At 41.2% G+C, this 17,500-nt stretch overlaps 1 protein-coding gene across 5 annotated transcripts in view; it reads left to right on the forward strand.

The window, feature by feature from the left end:
- The first annotated feature begins 483 nt into the window (after window positions 1-483).
- Window positions 484-17,500, forward strand: part of LOC143279998 (uncharacterized) — a 431,093-nt gene continuing 414,076 nt past the window's right edge. For 3 of the 5 annotated variants that reach the window (XM_076584420.1, XM_076584415.1, XM_076584421.1), the window contains exon 1: window positions 644-813. The gene's annotated coding sequence lies outside the window, so the exon portion shown is untranslated. Of the gene's footprint in view, window positions 514-643; window positions 814-17,500 lie in introns of those variants that run through there. The other 2 variants (XM_076584413.1, XM_076584422.1) reach the window with 2 other exon arrangements.

Below are 17,500 nucleotides of genomic sequence, written 5' to 3' on the forward strand. Positions count from 1 at the left end.
ACACACACACACACACGCACACACACACACACACACACACACACACACGTGTAGAACTCTCACAACTGAAAGAGAGAGAGAGAGAGAGAGAGGGGGGGGGGGGATCTGCGTGTGCGAATGAGTAAGAGTTCCGAAGCCGGAAAACCTCCCTCCACCTACCTCCTCCTCCACCCGCCTTCCCCACCCCCCACCCACACACACACCCTTCCCCCACCTCCAATCACATCACACCACGCCCACCTCTCTCTCTCACCTCTCCTCTCCTTCCCCCCCCCACCCCCCCTCTTTCCCCGCCTTGCCCACAACCCCGCCCACACCCACACCCACAAAGAAGGAGAGAAAAGTTGACAGGTACATATGTATATTCCATTCACTTCACGAGCATAGGTAGGCAGGGGCTTCTCGCTCTTTCTTCTTCTTCTTCTTCAGCGAAACAGCTGCTTTTCGAAACCGATAGTGGCGGGCGAACGGACAGGCCTGACAAGACGGAAGACAGCTTGCAAGAGTTGTTCGGTGTGTTGGAAGAAAGAAAGAAAGAAAGAGAGAGAGAGAGAGAGAGCTGTTTGGGGTGAGCCAGCAGTGGAAAGACGGTTAGATATTATCGTCTGCAATTTCAGTGTGGTGACGTCCTGGTTTCATGGGTTGTTTTGTTTTTTTTCTTCTTTTTTCTTATCTTTGATCCGCTTTTCGAGGAAATTGTCAACTGAAAGCTGTTGTTGTTGGATCAGGTTCTGACGTTTTGACGACGTCGGATTTGGTGAAGTGAGCTCCGGCCGTGGCTCCAAGTCAGTATTTCGTGGGAGGAATTTGAAGGTGAGGAAGAAAGATTGAGGAGTTTGAGTTCCAAGGTGTTCAGAATATTTTGTGAAAGTTTCGTTTTTGATTGAATGTGGCACTTAACAGTTTCACTTCCTTTCTCTCTCTCTCTCTCTCTCTCTCTCTCTGTGTCTGTGTGTCTGTCTCTCGCTTGAGTTTTCATCGGTGTGTGTGTGTGGGGGGGGGGGGGGGGGGGGGAGAGGGGGGGAGAAGTGTGTGTATTTGTGTGGTGGGGTCATCGAGCTCAGTGGTTCAGGTATGTGTGTGGGGGTGGGGGGTGGGGTGGATCACTGTGTGCTTGTGTGGATGCTTTCGCTAAAAACCATCATGATCAATTTCTCCCCTCAAGTTAGAACGAGTAGTGTTCACAAGGCGTGGAAGTGCACTCAGGGAAATGTGTTCTGTTGCCGATCTCTTTCTGCATGGCAGTTCTGCACTGCACTCTCTCTCTCTCTCTCCCTCCCTCCCTCCCTCCCTCTCTCTCTCTCTCTCTCCACGGCGCCTTCACTTCCCCTCTCTGTCGTTATCTTACTCTTCCCCCAATCTCTCTCTCTGTCAGTGTGTGTGTGTGCGCGCGCGCGCGTGCAGTGTGTGTGTGTGTGTGTGTGTGTGTGTAACTCACCCATTTCTCGGAAACTGTCATATCTTAATGCTTTGAATCTTCTGGGGATTGTAATCAAAAACATTAACTGAAGAAATAGTCTTTCCCTGTCTGTCTGTCTGTCCCAGTCTGTCTGTTTTTCTGCCTGTATGCCCCTCCCTCCCAATCTCTCTCTCTCTGTCTCTCTCTCAGACAGACACACGCACACATGTATACACACGAGCATATCGCGCGAGCACACACCACAACACACAGACACCCCCCCCCACACACACACACAGAGGAACACACGACAGATAGACGGCCAGACAAACACCCACCCACCAAGTTCTTAATAACTGGTTCTTTTCTCTCCTTGACAATAATTATTCCTGTTGAGCCCTACACCTAACCATAGATCTGTACTCAGAATGTGTTTTGTTTATTTGTTGTTGTTATTGTTGTTTTTGTGTGTGTGTTTTTGGTGTATGTGTTGTCGTTTTGTTTTGTTTTTTTGTGTTTTTTTTTGTGGTGTGTGTGGGGGTGGGGGCATGAATATGTGCGAAGGGCGGTGGTGGGGTAACGTTCTTCGACATGCCTATACTGTGGACACGCGTCCAAGTTCAGAATTTATTTCCTCGTAAGTGAGCATTAAAAAAAAAGTCAACAGGTTTCCATTCAGTTCAGAAAAGAAGAAGAAGAAAAAAGTCCTCAATAGGCACTTTGTCGTTCGTGAAAGCAATTTCTGTTGTTTCTTCTTTTTTTTTTTGTCAGAAACATTTGTTAGGCAGCTGTGAAGACTGAACTTGAAGGATTTCATCAGGTTTTAAATATAATGGAACACACACCCAGCAGTTAGAAATAAAGAGAATAAAATCAAATTCAATCTAATCTAATAAATCTATTTTAAAAGTAATAAAACAGATAATTGGTGTAACCTTTAGTGACCCATGGCGCGCTTAGTGATATATATATATATATATATATATATATATATATATATATATATATATATATATAGCACACACACACACACACACACACACACACATATATATATATATGTGTGTCTCTCTCGCTCTCTTTCTCTCTCTCCTCTCCGCTCTGTGTCTCTCTCTGTCTCTGTTTGCATCCTGTCCTGTCTTTTCTCTCTCTCCCCCTTCTTCCAGTCTACCTCCTCTCCCTTGCTCGTTCTCCCTTTCATCCCTTCTCTCTCCCTTTCCCCCCCCCCCCCCCCCTCTCTCTCTCAACTGTTGTACGTGGGTATGATAGTAACAACAATGTGGTTTTAGTCAGGCATCTGGCTGTGGATACCGATGACATGTTTCCCTCTCCAACCCCCCTGTCTCACTCTTTCCCATTCCCCTCCTCTCTCTCACTCTACTATCCGTCTGTTAATGTGTGTGTGTGTGTGTGTGTGTGTGTGTGTGCTTCATCATATTTGTCCTTCTGCACGTTTTTTTCTTTCGTATGCCTTTCTCCCCTTTCCATAAAATATATGTGTGCTATGTAACTGATGTAGAATAGCAAGGACAGCTTGGAAGATTAGGCGATGGCTTATATCTTCATCCTTGAATAAAAACGTTTTGAGTTCAGAGTTCTGAGTTCTGAGTTCTCTCTTCCCCTTCAATCTCTCACACCCCGAACCCCCTCCTCTCTTCTTCTCTCTCTTCAACTGTACTGCTGTACAGAAGGTGCGAGGTCTCAATAATTATCAGCTTACCATCATCGTGTGTGGGCGGTCGATGCACACCATTATGCAGTTACCGATTTTTTTTTTTACCTCACACCCCCACCATCCCCAAATGTCAAAAGCCAGGACAAGACAGAAGAAGAAGGATCAAATCCTAGACCTCTTAGAGAGCATGCAAACAAGTAGTATAAGGGATGGGGGTTCTATATGTAACGATTTAAGCGTCCATAAGGTCCAACAACGCCTTAAACCATAAAAAAAACCCCGCGCAATCGGCTTAAAAAGGTGTATGGAGAGCCAAATCACTAGATAAAAAAAAATGATGGTTAAATATGTGTATGGAGGGAGCCAAATGGTCATGGGGGTTCTATACGTAACGATTTAAGCGTCCATAAGGCCCAACAACCATAAAAAAACCCCGTGCGATCGGCTTAAAAAGGTGTATGGAGAGCGAAACGATCCCCGCGCGCGCGCGTGTGTGTGTGTGTGCCGGCAAGCTAGCGACCGCTCGGCGTGTGTGGGACGGGATCAATAGCTAAGAGTGTCGTCGCGCGCAGATCTTCCCACCCGCGCGCACGGCTTGTGATCACCCTTTTAGAGAAATACATTATATTGTAATATAGAAAAAATGCCTTTTCCGCGTAACATTTGTGAGTACCCCAAAGTTAAAACAAGTGGAGTATGCGGCCGACCTTGCATGGGACTCTATTGCAAAGATCATATTAAATGCCATAGAAAAGGAATGCCACTTCCAGTACTTTGTTTAAAATGCAACCTTTATGTACGCACTAAGTATGCTATTTGTTGTACATGTAAGTATAAAAAAGAGATGCCTCCTCCCGTGGAGAAAAAGATTGATCCTATACCCGATTGTGGAGAACATTCAAGCGACTCTGAGGATGAGGATTATGCTTCTGATGATGAAATTGACCCTTTTGAAGCATATTCTAGAGGGTATATTCCACCCTTTGGTGGAGTTATCATTGGATTCAGAGATTGATCAGCTTGTGAAATCCTATTAGAGAAAAGATTATATATAGAACATATTGAGAGTAAAAATGACGCAACGGTATTCTGAAAAGTATTACCGTGATCTTGCTTCTAAAAAAGAGATTCCTAATCATGAATCTATGAATAAAACTGAGTTGATTAACTCACTCGCTGCCATTGTCCGCATATGCGGACATCGTCGGAGAAAGCGTTGGATGCCAATGTCCGCATATGCGGACTTGGATTTTAAAAAGTCGTGCTGTTGGAGTGACGCGTCGGATGCGAAAATCAAAAGCAGATGTGATATCTTACGTCACCTCTGGTCAGCTTTTCATTCACACACGCTGCGTGTGTGTCGCGATAAGCTCAACCGCAGTTGATAACAAAGCGTGCCCCCTGTCAGCTTTGTCAGTTGTTTGACAAGATGGCGTCACGGCGAAGTGTTCGACACGGTCGGAGAGGGGAAATGTTACTCAGCGTCGAAGATGCTTTGGAAATGATCCAAATGAAGGCTCTGATGTAGAAGGAGATCATGTTGATTCTTCGGACAGTGAATTTGAACCAGATCCCAATGAACTAGAAATAGATTCGGCCGCTGAAGAGAGTGTTTACAATGGAGAGGAAAGTGAGGAATATGTGCCAGCAGATGAGACAGACACAGACGACGAAACCACTGAGGAAACGGACGCTTTTGCAAGTGTTTTCACCAGTGATTGGACTGACAATTTTTCCTTTTTCCCTCTTGCACATCCCTTCACTGGCATACCAGGTTTCTCAGCTGACTGGCCAGTCAACACCCAGCCGGTTGAGTTTTTTTCTTTGTTCTTTGATTTTCATTATGTAGAGACAATATTTTTTTTTGTATGTGTGAATTTCAACTTTCTTCACCACCTGTTCATACTTCATTGCATGCACTAGGTCTTCAGTTCCTCAAATAGTGTTAGAATGTGATGTGGAACACGTTGGTGTACCTTTCTGATGGGTGCAAAAATGCTAAAAAATACACAAAATATGGACACCGCGATCAACATCAAGATGGTGAGTAAATACTTTGATTTTTTGCACACGTATGGAACAGCATTCCTTGCACACATATACTAAATATCAATTGTCTGGGTGTTTATTTGTTTTTTTTACAATTTTTTCACCATCCTATACAAACCCTGGGTTTTCAGGGATTGGCAAGGGCAAAAACTCTTGGCATGGAGTGAGTTAAAGCACTGGGGTTTGATGCTTTGGAGGGGGAGACCAATGCTACGCTTAAAGATATTGCACGAAAGCTCAAAATTCGTGGTTTTAGTAGAATGAAAAAAGATGAACTTATTAAAAATATACGTAAACTACAACATAAAGCTGAATCCACGGAGGAGTTTGGTAGTATTATTAAAAATTATAAACTTGCGGCTCTTCCAAATGAAATAGATCCGCTTTCGTTTATGATGAGTAAAGTGGACACTATTAACCAAAAAGCTATTCCACTGACCAAACAAAATATTGTTTTAACGGTGGAGTTTGGTCAAATTAAAAATGATGATACTACTGTAGCTGTATTTCGATCGGAATATCAAAGTATTATTGATGTTGTTGATGATCAAGATATTGAAAAACAAAACATATTTTGTTAAAAATAGAAAATTTTACAAATGAAGGTTCAGGATGGTTCATTAAAAGAATCTTTAGTTTATGGGTGAATAGAGTTTCTATTACATCTCCAGGATCCTTTATTGAATCACCACAGTGGTTAAAAAATAAAAGAGCTGTGATTAATATTAAAAATAAAGATGATCAATGTATAAGACATTGTTTACGTGCACACAAGTTTCCAACAAAAACGAATTCTAATTTAACTTCTGCCTATCCTTCTGATGATGGGTTAAATTTTGAAAATATTGACTTTCCTACACCTATAAAACAAATTACAAAGATTGAGACTCAAAATAATATTGCTATTAATGTATACTATTTAAAAAATAAAACGATTGAACGTGCAAGAATATCAAAACAACCTGCCAACATGGAGCGTATTAAACTTTTTATTATAGAAAATGAAAATGGTGGACAACATTATACTTATATTAAGAACTTTAACAGACTACTTAGTAATACAAACAAACACAAAGCAGCAATGTACTTTTGTGAGTATTGCTTGACAGGTACAACATCATCAGAACTTTTAGAAGAACATATTAAGCGATGCGCGCAGATCAACCACAAGAACTATTCTCGCGTTGAGATGCCATCGGAGAAGACAAAAATGATCAAATTTACCAATTTTCAAAATCAAATGCAAGTTAGTGATGTGATATATGCTGATTTTGAGGCGATTTGTAAAGAAATAAAAGACGATTCCGATTTGAATAAGACCATCAAAGAAAGCGAACACATCATCTCGTCATACGGGTTTGTGCATGTTAGGTCTGATGGAAGGGCGTAGAAACCGCAACTATTTCGTGGTGAGAATGCGGTCAGTCATTTTCTCGAAAAACTTCGAATAATATATTATCATACTGTCAAGGAATTGAAAAAACCAGTTCCAATAAAGATGACCAAAAAAGATAACGAATCGTTTGAAAACGAACGAGTTTGTTGGATATGTAGAGGGGAACTACTCGCAAATGATAAAGTAAGAGATCATGACCATATCACAGGGAACTATAGAGGTGCCGCGCATGCATCGTGTAATCTTAAATTGAGAATAAAACCCGACGAATTTGTGTTGCCGATATTATTTCACAACCTCAAAGGTTACGACTCTCACGCGATCATTTCGGAGCTCGCGAACAAAGGTGGTGGTAGAATTACGTGTATCGCGAATAATAAAGAGAAGTACATCACATTCAGTTGGGGAAGGTTGAAGTTTTTAGATAGTTTCGCATTCTTGAGTTCGAGTCTCGACCAGCTTGCGAAGAACCTTCCGGATGATAAGAAGTTTTTAACGCGCGAACATTTCACAGATGAGGAGGAGTTCAAGCTCGTTACGAGAAAAGGAGTCTTTCCGTACGAATATATTACCGATTGGAGTAAATACGAAGATACAAAACTACCAAAGAAAAGTCATTTCTTTAGTAAACTTAACAACACGGATATATCAGAAAGTGACCACAAGCATGCCAAGAATGTGTGGAAGAAGTTTAAATTTAAGAATCTAGGTGATTATAACGATCTGTACTTAGTCACTGATGTGCTGTTACTTGCCGATGTGTTCCAGAATTTTAGAAATACGTGTTTGCGAACTCATAATCTCGATCCTGTTCATTATTACACGCTTCCCGGAATGTCTTGGGATGCTTTACTCAAGAGTACGGGAATAGAACTCGAACTGTTGACGGATATCGAACAATATAACATGATAGAGGCGGGGAATACGCGGTGGAATCAGTATGACTGTAAGAAGATACGCGGAGGCTAATAACAAGTATATGAAAGATTACAGGCCTGAAAAAACGGATTCGTATATCATGTATCTCGACGCGAACAACTTGTATGGTTGGGCGATGTTACAAGCTTTACCCACGGGTGGATTTATCTGGGATAACGATGCCAATCTCGAAAAGATTCTAAATCACCCCGACGATGATGAGACGGGATATATTGTGGAGTGTGATATCGAGTACCCTAAGGAATTACACAACGAACATAACGATTATCCCCTAGCTCCTGAGAAAATAGAAATAAAACTCGAAAACCTCTCACCCTATCAACGACACCTTCGTGAAAAACTCGAGATGCGCGGAAAAGAAACGAGAAAATTAGTTCCGAATCTATGGAATAAGGTTGGTTATGTCGTTCACTATAGAAATCTCAAGCTATACACGCAACTTGGCATGAAAGTAACTAAAATCACAAAAGTGTTAAAGTTTAATCAAAGTCCCTGGATGGCGCCCTATATATTGATGAACACCAAACTGAGACAAGCCGCTACTAACGATGCTGATAAAGATCTGTATAAATTAATGAACAACTCGGTATTTGGTAAAACTATGGAAAATATCAGAATGAGAACGAATATCAAATTATTCAAGTTAGATGAAGAGGACAAGGCACGCAAACTAATAAACAAACCGGCTTATGTCGATCATATGATCATCAACGAGAAACTTCTAGCGATTCACTACAAAAAAAATAAGCTTGTGCTCAATAAACCTATCTATATCGGGATGGCCATTCTTGACCTATCAAAGTATCTCATGTATGATTTGTATTACAACCACTACAAGAAAAAATATGGATGCAGGTTGTTATATACTGATACCGATTCATTCATTCTCCACGTAGAATGCGAGGATTTTATTGCTGGTATGGATGATAATGTACATGACCACAGTAATTTTCCAAAAGATCATCGATTCTACGATAAATCGATAGAGAAAGTGCCAGGATACATGAAAAGTGAGCTCGGATGTAAACCGATCCGACAATTCTGCGGCTTGCGCTCGAAGATGTATTCGGTTGTAGCGGATGATGGATCAGTTATCAAGAAAGCCAAGGGCATAAAAAAATGTGTGGTGAAGGATGAAATTGAACCCGATATGTATAAGGTGTGTATTGATCGATCTGTTCAATTTACTAATTGTATGAGAACGTTCAGATCGTATAAGCACAAGATGTACACGATCAAGCAAATGAAGACATCACTCTCACCGTACGATTCCAAACGCTATTGGCTAGATGATGGTATTACATCTACGCCTACGGGCACTATGGTATTTCTGTATCGTGAGGAACAACCATAAGCTCTTCGTGTACAAACCCTCTGGATGGGCCATTTTGTAAATAATAAAGAATAGGATCGCCGGGCATCATACGCTTAATATTATAAACTTTAAGAGACCAAACGGGATCCGTTGCTCGTTTGCGAGCTCCACCCTCGAGCTCACCGGGCTCATACAAGTACCGAACTTTGCGCATTCACGCGGTAACTCTCCTTTATCATCTTTAGTCGGTGCAGAGGATTCGGCTTCTACCGATTTGGCCTTTATTGCGACCGACGGTTTCTTACCTATAAGTCTCGTCACCTCATTATTCAATGCAGCCACAACAGCCGGTAATCTAGTGACCCATTCTGTTGATCGATTCGGCGATTTCATTTCAGCCACATATTGATGACTAAACAATCGTTCTGCCAGCGTACGATTAAATCTTTCTACAATAGCCTGGCTTCTGTGTGTCTTTCCACGCCTTACTTTTTTAAAAATTTTGTTCACAGCACCCATAAACTCTCCGGCCAGGATCTACCTGAAGAAGTCTGGGCAACTTCAATGGGCTACGGTCGTAAATACGTAAAAAAGCGGCCGCCACTTCGACGCTGTCTTTCGTTGTTAGGGGTTCGGCTTCTTTATATCGACTCGCAACATCAACGACAGTCAGCGCATACTTATACGTCTTACGCCCGATTCTGTCATAGGGTAAAAATAAAAGGTCAGCCTGATGAACCTCATTTGGGACAGTAATATCAAATTTTGCTCTCGGAATATACTTTGGAGGGGGTAGATAAATTTGCCATATAGCTTGTTTTTGTAACCATTTTCTAGCCTCATCCTCAGACACCTTGGCTGCTTTCGCGAGTTTTTTAATCGCCGAATAACCCTTCCAATAACCGCTTGGGCTGTAATAGATCTTTTCCATTTTATTGAAGAAAGTAAATGTTTAATATTTTGAAATCGCAAAACCAAAAATGACCATGGTCATGATAATAAATACGTATTCTCGATCTTTTTGTCCCTCTGAGGGTGTATAAAAATCTGAAAGTTGGGGTTTATGAGAAAGAGGGGGTAGTGGCTCCCCCATCACTTTATAATATTCTTGCATAGCCATATCCACATCCTTAAACGTGTTCACAGCATGTTGTTGTTGTCTTAGTTTTTCATTTATATAATCTAAACGTTGAATCCTCTCTTTCTGCCATTCTGCGGTCGCTGCCTGAAGTTGTTCTTGCGCTTTGTTGTGTCGTTTCTGTTCTTGTAACGCGTCTGAAGACCCCAGTTTACTAAATAAAAAATTACTTCCGGTAAATGCTAAAGCGTTTACTATTGCCCCACCAACGAGTAACGCTACTGATGCCATACTATAATGATGAATTATTATTACTTCAAAATATCATGTGGGAGAATACCTTGTTTTTCCAACATATCCTTCGTAGCCATAGCGAGGGCTATATCCAAAGTGACCATCCCGATATCTTCGAGGTTGAAAGCCAGTCTAGGTGTCGGGGCTTTCGTAAATATTAATTTTATCAATCTCGAGTAACCAGCGGCCAATGCGCTGACCACAACCGCGTGGTATACAGTGTTTTGCAATTTCTTTACCGTTTATATTTGCGTTGCCATTGTTTTGTGTTTATAAATAGTGTTCAAATTAATGTTCAAAACATAATAAATGGGTTGGGTTTTGTTACCACAGGTTGTGGTGGTTGTACTGGTTTTTTCGACCGATTAAAATATATGTAAACACCACAACCTATTATCATCGTAGCAGCAGCAGCAATGTACAAGGGATTGATAAAAACGTGATCTGGTCCCCTCGATGATGGTTCTTCTTCTTGTTGTTGTTCTTTCGCCTTTTCGAAGTTTTTCGAGAAGTTCTTCATGTTTTGCTTTTCTAGCAGCAGCACCTTTTCGACCCGCTTCAACTTTCTTCTGATTCTTTGGTTTCGTTACTTCCTCCATTATATTTATTAAATTGACAATGTTTAACAGTAGTTACAGCTGTGGTGAGCGGAGCTAAGAACATGCCAAATCTGTGATATAGTTCGCAAGTAAAGCTGTTAAGCGCATGTCCCAGGAATGGATCTTGCTCGAGATCACTATTTAATTTTGTTTGGTCATCAATTGGGAGATACATACAAACTGCTCTGGTATACAGTTGTATAATTGTATTACCGAGTGATTTTTGTAATCATCGATCCTAAACTCGCTTCGTATCTCGTATAAGCTTGTCTATATCCACATCTTTCATCACTTCGATTTTATCAACACTAAACTCTTTCCCTAAATATTCTTTTGCTCCACCGGCTGAGACCACCGCCATAAGCCTGTCGCGTTTGGGATCCTCGGATAGTAATTGGTCCATCTTCTTATATTCTATATACCTCCTTTTAAGTTTAAAAATAATGAAAAACTACAAATCCAACGACTAAAAGTGTTAAGAAATTGTTAACCAGTGCTAAGGAACTGTTAAGCAGTGTTTAAGAAATTGTTAAGCATTGTTGATTATTACTAGCAAATTTTATATGCAACTGGTTGATCAGTTTTTAATATCAACTTGGAGTGTTTGGTATTTGCCAATGATTTCCTAACCTCTTTACGTTCATTTTGTGTTGGAATGACATCGTTTTCTCTTAAACACTCATCAAACGAGTCCCTATCCTTACAGTGAAATAAAGCCACCCATTTTGTTTGTTCGCGAAGGTCAGTAAGAACCGAGTTGTATTTCTGAGTCAACACCCACACAGACTGTTTCGCGTGTCTTCCAGAAAATGCGAGTTTACTCAACATTTGCTTCTTTTGAGTAAGAGCCTTTAAGTCACTACAGTCATCGATGATGTACAACGTTGGCTCCCCGGCAAATATTTCAAAAAACAGCCCCAAGCCATTCGTGAAGTTTATCACCGGGGATTAACGGTGTATACCCCGCGGTCCTTTCTTACCCACACTCGGGATCGATAGGCTTTATTATATTCGAGAGTAGGGCATAGAATTACAATATTCTCGAACACACCCACGATATGTCGTTTGTAATAAATCTAAAATAAATTCGGTCTTACCGCACCCAGTTTGCCCGCAAATAATTGCGGAATGTGCTTCTTTAGTAAACAGCCTCGACAAATCTTCCATCTTCTATATTTAATTGTCCATCCATAATTACAAATACATACGCATTTAGCGGTTCTGCCGTTTCAGCTTTTTTCTGAATCTGAATCGTAATGCCTTCAGACGCATTTTCGATACGACGTCCACTCCCGTGAAGAGAATTATCATCTGTGGTGCGCATATCCAACCAAAGAGCATAATTATTCGTGAAAATATTCACCGATTGTGACATCTGCTAGTTCTAAATCTTTTACCACTTTGTCTACTTCGGGGTCGCGTTTTTGCGGTTCCGAAAAACTTCTGATTTCATCCCATTGTTGATAGGAACGCATACCTTGACTAAACAGTTGATTGGGCACACCTTCAATCGTCACTTCAACCTTATTGATCTTAGGATTGTAATACTTATCAAACAACAGCAGTACCCCCTTCATACTTTTTGCCGGCACGTTGAGATTAATATTCCAGAGTGTGTCAGATTTGTCCAGAGGAATTTTACGATGTCGTAGTATTCTATCATATAAAATGGCGAGCCTACCCGAATAATAACCGGCTATCTGTCTCGCAAGTTCGGGTTGTGTGACTTTCTCAAACTCGAGACTAATCCCTTCTATCGTATAGGATACATCCGGGTCTGTGCTGCGGATAACCTTGTTATAAGCGTTAAAGGTAAGTTCATACTCCAGGCGATCGCCGAGAGCACTCTGATAAAATGGTGCATGAGATTCTAGCAATTCGAAATCAAGCGGAATACAAAATCGATTACCATAAGCCTCCGCAATGGCGACATCTCTAGCGATAGTGTTATCTTTATTATCCGCGTTAATACGCAATCGTGTCACATTGCGGTGTGTAGATAAGTCAATACCTTGATAAACGGCGTTTCTTCGTTCTTGTCGAGTTCGCCAAAGATCTCCATAAGTATAAATACATCACTATCTTCAACGCTCATGATTTCATTACCGGAAATGCGAATGGTTGTTTTACGTACTATGGCTCTACCAATATTATCAACGAGTGTTCTGTTCGCATCTGTTGTAGAAGTCAAAGAAATTTTGAATGCTAGTCGAACACTCCCCGGAACGATCACATCGTCAACACGTAAATTAGGAAAGCGTACAAGAAGTTGTTGATTCTGATCGATAGTTGATGGATTGTTAGTAATCACGACAGTCTGCCGCATGCCCTTTATCCCCCGCGGCTCCCGCAAACTTCTCATTGGATTAAGCTTTCTTCCATTCATTTTTTGTTTTATATAGATATAAGGATATAACTTTATATTATAAGTTTAATATGGCGGAAGGGTTCGCAGAAGGTGGTGAGATGGCGGAAGGGTTCGCAGAAGGTGGTGAGTCAATAATAGAATCTGGTTCCTTGCAAACAGAATTATTAAAGAGCGCGGTTGATGATTACTATGATGCATTTGGACAAGAGCCCGATGTTGGGCGAAATTATGCCAATTTTGAACTTGATAGTAGAGGTACACTACGATTAAAAAATAATCCAGATTTTAATATCATTAACGTCCGCACGAAACAACCCCTAGCACTTTCAACACTAGCGGGAAAACCTGGTGGAGCAAATATTATTCGCGAGGAACTTGGTTTTGTAGACTGGAGGAAAAACTTAAAACCCCAAACGGTCGCGGCTCTCCAAAAGGTTGAAGCCAAACTGGGCGAAGAAATTGAGATGGATGATTTCTCACCAATACAATCGATGAAGTACTTAAAACTATAGATGATCCTCCCCTGGATGGCACCGATGAACTGGGTGGTTATATTCGTGAACTCAAAGGTTTAGACAAAGCCATGCAAAGACAGCGCGGTAATCTTTCTGACAACCTCTCAAAACTCTCTCACCTGGATGAAGAAATGTCAACTTTAAAAATAAGAATTCAGTCTGCGGAACTAGCTGATAAAGATGAAAGCGAAATCAAACCCTTGCGTTTACAATTAGATGATCTAAACATCGAGCGTGCTGCACGACTAGAAGCGATATCAACACACAAAGAAGCACTATGATCTCAAATCAGCAGAATGCGTGAAACGATACACAGAATTCTTGAGGAGGACACAACACTAGCAGAACGTATTCGAACGCTTTTTAGAGAACAAGGCATTACTATCGTTTCCATTCTTACTGCCTTTGGTATGATTATCAGCACTATCGTTTTGGCCGTCACGGGTGGAGGGGGCACTCCACGGGCGCCGCCGTCGGGTAAAAAAGATGACAACTGGATAAGAAAAAGACTTAAAGATTTGGGAGAATTACTTAAAAAATTAGGTTTAAAGGCGATTGATGCCCTCCCAGGAGTCATTGGGGCTATTGTTTCGTGGGTTATTAAGCACGTTGGGTAAAGCGGTTGGGTGGGTTAGCCAACAACCTGTGGGCACTCATGCTCGGTGCTGGCCTCCTCCTGTTTGATTATTTAAAGAAGAGAAAGTAAATACCACCTAGACCTATCAATCCTAAAGTAAGAGCGACTTATAGTCTTTGTGAGTTGTTGGCTCTTCTTCGTACGATACTTTTGCTGGTTTGAGTTTAAATTTGTTATCCGAAGAACCTGCACCATACAGAAAGGGTCTATTACCAGCACCGGTAGCTATTGCAAATCCTGGTCGAGATGTTTGTATTAATTTTTTATTTCTATAGGTAAGAGTGCACCACCCGCGAATGCCTAACAAAACTCTCGTTTCACCCGCTCCTGTCCTCGGTGTTGTCAAAGGCTTGTGTGATTTATAATCGAGCACCGTATTACTCGCATCAAGCATTGCCAAGTCTGCATCAGAAGGTGGCACAAGAGCCCAGTGACCTCTAGACCATTGAAGAGCTTTTCCTGATGGGGCAACAAAATAGTATGCATTTGGTGGAACACTTTGGGTAGGTGGAACACTTGGATGTTGAGTAGGTGGAACACTCTGGGGTGAAACACTCTGGGTAGGTGGTACAATGTGTGGTAGTTCGTTTAATCCATCATTAACACCAATATTCTGTTCTTCTGTCGCAATGACAATTTTATTATTATAATTAATGTGTGTACCAACCTTCAATGCCATATCAGATGGGGCCATATAAAGGCCAACACCAAATGCAAAGTTTACTTCGGATCTCGCGTACTGGAGAACGTCCTGGTATTTTTTTATCGCCGTTTGTAGGTTTTCGGGGGCATTAATCGCATCTTCAACATTGGCTAAAAATTGTTTTTGCGCATCAAATCCAGTTCCTTTTGTTGTTATACTCGTGCGCGTTTGCGCTTGTGACCCTATTAGAGCCCACACATAAGTGCGAATGCTATCGTGAGACGAACTATCCCCGCATGTGTAAAACCCAACCCCTTATCAGGAATAAATGTTGTCCAAGCCCGGGTGATGTCCACCGTATGTCTGATTGTATCGTGGGGGCTAAAGAACACAGGTCCCTCTCCTCTGTTTCTCATTGCCTGTCGTGCAGCCCCACCGGGGGGTCTCAGCCTGAATAAATTCTCCCAAACCAAAGCCATGCTTTTCTATTTTCTGTCTCCAATCCCTCTGCCCAAATTCGGCACACAAACGCTGATAAACTGCTTTATCAAACGGATTATTATACATGTTAAATGCTTGGTCGGTGGGTAGCGGGATTTTTAACTCGTCTAATAACCTTCGAATCTGATAGTAAAAATGAAACCTATACACGGCTCGAATAAACGGATCAGAAGCTTGAAAATGTTCTTCCGTTACTCCACACCCGGCGGTCGCGCACCATACCACAAAATTGATTTGATTCTGCCACCACACTATCGGGTTGTTTCTCCACGCAAGCCAGGCTGCATTCATCACGCGAATATCCCCAGTCATAGTGTGGTTCGCATAAGACTGAAAAACATCAGGAAACTTGGCGGTAAAAGAATATTCGCTGTTCACGTAGATCACTCGCGTACAACTTATTCTTTTTTCTTCATACCCGGTTGTATAGGACGCGTCCTTGTTGAAGCTGTAAATTTTCTTATTCATAGCTATGTATATAATAACAACCGATATTCAAAAAGACGGAATTACCGCGGTGCATACCTAATCAAAGTGGAAGACTAGAAATCGCGCTGCGTGAAATAACTTATTATCCCAACTGGAAAAATATCAGTGATGAGCTCGGAAACAATTTCTTTACTACCGATCGTAAGATAATAATCCCAGATGGTTATTATAATGTGTGTGAATTGAATAAAGAAGTGTTCACCCCCCACGGTGCAGAGTTAGACTTGCACGCTCCGAGTGGCTATCTGAGAATAAAGAGCACCAAATTGATTGAACTTTCTGAGCGTCTTGCACATACTCTGGGGTTCCCCAAAAAAACTCATCACGCCGGGAATAATGGTGATAGGAAACAGGCATCCGCGGCTCGCGATACATAAAGCACTTTACATTCACCTCTCTCAAATTAGTACCACCGATAATTTCTATAACGGATTGCCTTCTACGTTGTTACAATCAATCCCAGTAGAAAATGAAAGATGCGGGGGTGGTCGAACAACCACGTCGACATCACCCCAATACAAAAGACTTTCTCACGGAGATTTACCACGTTTAACACTTTCTATAGTAGATGAAAATCATAATCCCGTTTCTATTGATTATTTAAATATTACATTACATATAAGATATGATTGAACCCTGCACTACGCTCAGTTTAGTTGATCTCGGAGATACAGAGGGATTTGATGTGCCGGGAAAAGAAAATCAGTTGTACGCATTCCAGCTTTCTGAAGGAACGTACAAAAGAAAAGAAGTAAAAATTGGTGATATCGTGAGTGAGGATGATGTTGTCAATGATGAGCCCTATCAACTTGTTCGTTTAAACGGTACATGGCAGCTAAAACCCCTCGACAACTGGATAATAGATTTTAAAATTGAATCACCTTACATTACCAAAGAAGAAGAAAATAATAATTATAGAATAAAAAACAGTGGCTGGATGTCCGCTGATTTAAGAGCGTTGAATGCAGATTTAGTAATATACCAGAAGAGGTGTTATGTGCTTAAGAAACACTCGGAGGAGGTTGAATCTGCATTAGGAATAGATTTTTATGAGCTAAATAGTTTCTGGCGCTTCCGTTTACGTATTATTTATGATGTAATTCTCGGTGAAGAGTCTGATGATTTTGTAGAAGTTTTTAAAGGGTTTTACATTAAATGGCCCAAAAATCTTGCAAATCAACCCCTGAGAATCACCATTGAAAAACAAGATGTTATACCCAATGTTGAAATACCTTTTGATAGTCCTATAGAATTCTCGCTTGAAGGTATTGCCACAAAACAAAAAAAACTGAGTTTTTGGATGCAGCCCCTTCTTCCTCAAAATATTTCCTTTAGAAGACTACGTTGCACCAATTTGAATAATTAGAATATGCTATAAATATTAGAAATGGTTGATCCCGGAGGGCCAGGAACACATATCAAACCCTGCACTACGCTCGGTTTGGTTGATCTTGGAGATACAGACGGATTTGATGTGTCGGGAAAAGAAAATCAGTTGTACGCCTTCCAACTTTCTGAAGGAACGTACAAAAGAAAAGAAATAACGAGTAATGGTGGTGTCAACAAATTCAGCGAACTTGCAGACGTGAACGTTGATGGTGTT

The sequence above is a fragment of the Babylonia areolata genome, chromosome 3, assembly GCF_041734735.1.
Source record: "Babylonia areolata isolate BAREFJ2019XMU chromosome 3, ASM4173473v1, whole genome shotgun sequence".
Classification (NCBI taxonomy): domain Eukaryota; kingdom Metazoa; phylum Mollusca; class Gastropoda; order Neogastropoda; family Buccinidae; genus Babylonia; species Babylonia areolata.